The following is a 5,872-nucleotide window of genomic DNA, read 5'->3' as shown; positions in this document are numbered from 1 at the left end:
CGCCGCTCGCTCGTGCAGCCAAAAATGGCCAGTTTTGGCCCGTTTTTGGGCCGTTTTGGCCAGTTTTTGGCCTGTTCTTGCATTGCGCGGTGACCGTCGAGAGCGGAGCAAAACGTCAGCCATCTCAGCACCCTGGAACCCCCCGGGTGGCACAGGGCTGGATGGGGCTTTCGTATAGCAGGGACGGTGCTGCCTCTCGCTTCGCTCGCTGTCCGCCGCTCGCCGCTCGCTCGTGCAGCCAAAAATGGCCAGTTTTGGCCCGTTTTTGGGCCGTTTTGGCCAGTTTTTGGCCTGTTCTTGCATTGCGCGGTGACCGTCGAGAGCGGAGCAAAACGTCAGCCATCTCAGCACCCTGGAACCCCCCGGGTGGCACAGGGCTGGATGGGGCTTTCGTATAGCAGGGACGGTGCTGCCTCTCGCTTCGCTCGCTGTCCGCCGCTCGCCGCTCGCTCGCGCAGCCAAAAATGGCCAGTTTTGGCCCGTTTTTGGGCCGTTTTGGCCAGTTTTTGGCCTGTTCTTGCATTGCGCGGTGACCGTCGAGAGCGGAGCAAAACGTCAGCCATCTCAGCACCCTGGAACCCCCCGGGTTGTAACGGACAAACTTCTAAACAAGATGTTGGATGTAATGCTTATGTCTGTCCGTTGTCTTTTGGCATGTTCATGCCTTGTACAGAATGTAAAGGGGCGGCCGAAGGCTTAATAGTCCCATTTTAGTTGGGTTGGTGGCCTCTTTAGGCTTGTAAATAAAGGTTGTGTCATGTGGACACGTTCGAGAGCTTTTCGGTCTGTAATGGACCATTTTACCCTTTGTTGTGCCACTATTCAGAGCTTGTAAAGTCTGTTTGTAATTTGCATTGTCTATGAAGTGTTTTTCGGACATGTTTGCTTGTGGATCCCGATTGAGGCGTTCTCTTTAACCCGTTCTCTCTTTTGTTGGTCCTAAGGGACAATGGGAGGCTTCGGGGAGGCTGACCTTTGCGGACGGACGCGCGAGGGTGCCGCACGCCTTAGGCAAAACCAGCTAAGGTCGTGACAATATGGTATCAGAGCGGGACAAGCACTCATAGAAACACTTGACATGCAAACGTGGGGGACCTAGCGTGGCTGCGTTGAGGGCAGTCAGCACACGCGCGACCGTTTTTGGGAAAACGGGCATGGAGATGTAGGGAAAAGAGTCGCTCAGAGGAGCGGGCATCTGAGATTGGCATTCAGAGGAATGGCCAACCCTTCGCGCAAGAGGCACCACGAGAACAGGCAAGCTTGGAAGAATTTGGAGCGCACAAAGGTTGGGATGGCTGAGTTTGAGCTACGGCTCAACGTTGACAACTTTACTTGATGGTGCTCAAGGCAAGCGAGGCGCTTGGCAAAGGACGAGACCATGCAAAGTGGAATGAGTTGCTCAGCGACCGAAAGAGTTGTGCAAAGCTCACAGAGGTGAGGGGAATTGCTAACTCGAAGAATTCGGTACTCATGCATGGGCTTGTATGCGGACGATGGATTGTTCGTGGCCATCCCAAGGCGGTCGAGACTCGTCGCCATGGAGCATTGAAACTTTCTCTTCGACATGCGAAGGATACGTCCGGAGGAGGCTGAAGTGTGCAACGAGTTCAGCATGTTGCTAGGCCTTGAGGGGTGCAGCGGTGGCTGTATTGACGTGGAGGCGCAATCTAGCAAGTGCGTTTGCAAGAGGCAGAACAATGCACAGTTTGTTCAGCAGATCGGAGTAGTCCAAGGGGATGGTGGTCTCCGAAACGAAGAGAGATGTTGCTCCAACGGGACAGTTATCCAGGAGGGATAAGTCTCAGCTCTCCAAAGGGAGAATCATGTGAGATGGACTTCACATGTTGAGGAGGAGTACCTCACAAACAACAACTCCACGAAGCTCGATGGACTGAGCAAGCGGCGAGGAGTCGTCGCATGATCTCGCTTGAGAGAATGCATTGGTGGATGCATTGCGAGATCAAGTGGGGGAGCGACCCAAAGCAACTCAAATGGAGGCACACTTGGAGTCGATATGGAGATCGGACTCAAGGGAGGGCTGACCCGTGGAATGGTGGGCGCGAGGGCCACCATCGACTCAATGCAGAAACGAGGAGCGGAGCAACTTGGGTGTAACTTGGCGAAGTACCCAAGCCGCTTGAAGGGAGCCAGCATAGAAGTTGGAACATGGAGCAGAGGCACAGCGCTTTCCCTAGACAGAGGTCAAGGACATGAACTCTTGCAGAGGCAGGAGTAGAATCATGCTGTTCCCTGGGTCCTTCATTCTGACAGAGCGGACTCATCTTGCATGGTGCCAAAGACGAAGGGAGCTTCGGGGCACATGCACCTTATCTCGGAGGAGCATTCGATGGAGGAACTAAGGCGACTCAATTTGCGGAGGCGAAGTTGAGTTCAGAAGGCCTTAGCACGGGGCAAGAGGATGCAGAGGCGGGTACTCTTGAAGAATATGCCACAGTGTTGTCATTTGAGTTGCTATGAAGGAAGCAGTGTGCAGCGGAGATTGTGCTGGTAGGGGCAGAGGCCCAGGATCCAGGCAATGGTGCACAAATTACAGCGAAGTCGGTGGACTTCGGGAGCTACTAGGCGACGGACTGTCCTAGAGCGGTGCTTCATCTAGGTGTGACCCAAGAGTGGGTGGATGAAGGTCGATTGCCAAAGGAGCGAACAAAATCGAAGGTGGAGGAGACCCTGCGATGTATTGGCAGAGGCCACACATGGAGGGTTCACAATTCGAGTTTATTCCACAAGGATCAGAATGCAATGGAGATGTCACCAGGAGGCGACATGGTGCAGCGGATCGTGGTGGAACAGTTCGTGGCAATGCGACACACACGACATTGTCCCGTGAGGGATGAGATCATATGGAGGTATGATCGGGAGCTACTGGGAGCTCCGCTTTGGTGAACAACACGACGGCAAGAAGGGCTATGGATTCAAGGAGTGAAGGCCATGGTACCGCAGAGGCGGGTCTTCCGGGCGTGCACCGAATTTTGCATCGGATGAAAACCTTGGTCATCAGCATATGGGGGCTGGGTTCCACCAAGGGAAAAGTTCGAATGCAAGTACCAGTGAGTCCCATGAGAGGGACTTGATCATGCAGAGGTATGATCGAAGCAGCTGGAGAGTTGGACTGCTCCAGAGCTCATATTCGCTTAAGGGAGCCCGACAAGTCAGAGGACAAGGTCGAGTAAGCGAACGTTGCTACCCAAAATCAAGCATCAGTTAGAATGGAGGTGGACTCAGAGGAGTGCCACGGAGACATCTCTACTGATTGTGAAGGAAAGGGATACAGAGGCGAAGCGACGGATAGTAGGGCCATGGGCATGGCAGCGCCATGGTACCGCAGAGGCGGGACTTCCGTGCAAGTCATTGATCCCTTGCTCTCACGGAGGGAGAGCGCTTGGTCGTGAAAGGGGCCGAGGAGGTGGAGCATGCAGAGGCAATCTCCAAGTACCGAGACAAGGCTGAAGGGCAGAGGCCAAGAAACTTCGTAAGACCGGTGTCAACAAGTTTCTCATCAAGATAGCCGTAAGTGAAGGACTTCGGGTCATGCAAGAGTGCACGACCAAGGAACGAAGCAGGCAGTACGTGGTGCTGTACCTTTGCTACTCAGTGGAGTAGGCGGCAGGGTTGATGGAGAAGACGGTACAATCCCAGAGGCGACCTCATCTATCAGAGAATTACTCCAAGTTGGGGTGAAAACTTCCTGCATTCCAGAAGTTCAATGGCATTGAGAAGGTGAATCACAGTAGCTAACTCAACGCAAGGAGTGCAAACACTTCAAGTGCTTCAGAAGTGTGAGCAAAGAGCAGGCGAAGGCCAGTAACCAGCTCGATGCATGAAGTACAACCTCGAGGAGGCGGGCGAAGTCAAGTAACCTTTGCCTTCTCAACTCTTAAGAGAATGGGCGAAACCGAGTACCCCAGTTCTCTTATCTATCCAGCAGAGGAGCTCTGCACAAGTTCAAAGACCCTTCGAAGATAATTGAAGACAATAGTTGTCAAAATCCTCACCAACGGTGATCAATGCTACTGAGAGTAGATTGTCCGCTTCATTTCCCAACGAAATGCCAATCGAAAGCGGAAGTGATGCGAACCTACTTGGATGTGACAACTAACTGAAAGAAGAGTCAATGAGCAGATTTTGTGGAGGAAGGACCCAAAACTTCAGAAGTTTGCGAGGCGATGCTCGTTAAAGCTCCAACAAGCATCCACCCAGTTCAAGTAGCATGTGGAAATTTTGAGAAACTGGCGCAGTAAGAATGGTCTTTTCCTTCATTTGGTGGATCCGCAGGAATCAACGAGGATCAATACAACTCAGCCAACCCCACACCAGAGTCAGAGTCATTGGCGAGTTGAAGCAGCATGGCGGATCAAAGGTTCGACTACTCAGAAACAGCAGCGGAGAGCAGCTGGGAGCCAGGAGGCGCATTGCAGCTGGAGCGGAAGATTGAAGACTCAGCAAAGGCGAAGAGTTGCAGTGTTCACAAAGGCTTCGACGAGGACGTCGAAGGGATAAGTGGGGGAGAATGTAACGGACAAACTTCTAAACAAGATGTTGGATGTAATGCTTATGTCTGTCCGTTGTCTTTTGGCATGTTCATGCCTTGTACAGAATGTAAAGGGGCGGCCGAAGGCTTAATAGTCCCATTTTAGTTGGGTTGGTGGCCTCTTTAGGCTTGTAAATAAAGGTTGTGTCATGTGGACACGTTCGAGAGCTTTTCGGTCTGTAATGGACCATTTTACCCTTTGTTGTGCCACTATTCAGAGCTTGTAAAGTCTGTTTGTAATTTGCATTGTCTATGAAGTGTTTTTCGGACATGTTTGCTTGTGGATCCCGATTGAGGCGTTCTCTTTAACCCGTTCTCTCTTTTGTTGGTCCTAAGGGACAATGGGAGGCTTCGGGGAGGCTGACCTTTGCGGACGGACGCGCGAGGGTGCCGCACGCCTTAGGCAAAACCAGCTAAGGTCGTGACAACCCGGGGGGTTCCAGGGTGCTGAGATGGCTGACGTTTTGCTCCGCTCTCGACGGTCACCGCGCAATGCAAGAACAGGCCAAAAACTGGCCAAAACGGCCCAAAAACGGGCCAAAACTGGCCATTTTTGGCTGCGCGAGCGAGCGGCGAGCGGCGGACAGCGAGCGAAGCGAGAGGCAGCACCGTCCCTGCTATATACGAAAGCCCCATCCAGCCCTGTGCCACCCGGGGGGTTCCAGGGTGCTGAGATGGCTGACGTTTTGCTCCGCTCACGACGGTCACCGCACCACGCAAGAACGGACCATAAACAGGCCAAAACAGCCCAAAAACGGGCCAAAACTGGTCATTTTTGGCTGCGCGAGCGAGCGGCGAGCGGCGAACAGCGAGCGAAGCGTGAGGCAGCACCGTCCCTGCTATACGAAAGCCCCATCCAGCCCTGTGCCACCCGGGGGGTTCCAGGGTGCTGAGATGGCTGACGTTTTGCTCCGCTCACGACGGTCACCGCGCCATGCAAGAACGGACCAAAAACAGGCCAAAACAGCCCAAAAACGGGCCAAAACTGGCCATTTTTGGCTGAGCGAGCGAGCGGTGAGCGGCGAACAGCGAGCGAAGCGAGAGGCAGCACCGTCCCTGCTATACGAAAGCCCCATCCAGCCCTGTGCCACCCGGGGGGTTCCAGGGTGCTGAGATGGCTGACGTTTTGCTCCGCTCACGACGGTCGCCGTGCCACGCAAGAACGGACCAAAAACAGGCCAAAACAGCCCAAAAACGGGCCAAAACTGGCCATTTTAGGTTGCGCGAGCGAGCGGCGAGCGGCGAACAGCGAGCGAAGCGTGAGGCAGCACCGTCCCTGCTATACGAAAGCCCCATCCAGCCCTGTGCCACCCGGGGGGTTCC

Source organism: Musa acuminata, unplaced genomic scaffold, assembly GCF_036884655.1.
Source record: "Musa acuminata AAA Group cultivar baxijiao unplaced genomic scaffold, Cavendish_Baxijiao_AAA HiC_scaffold_506, whole genome shotgun sequence".
NCBI classification, from domain to species: Eukaryota; Viridiplantae; Streptophyta; class Magnoliopsida; order Zingiberales; family Musaceae; genus Musa; species Musa acuminata.
This window is presented reverse-complemented; position numbering follows the sequence as displayed.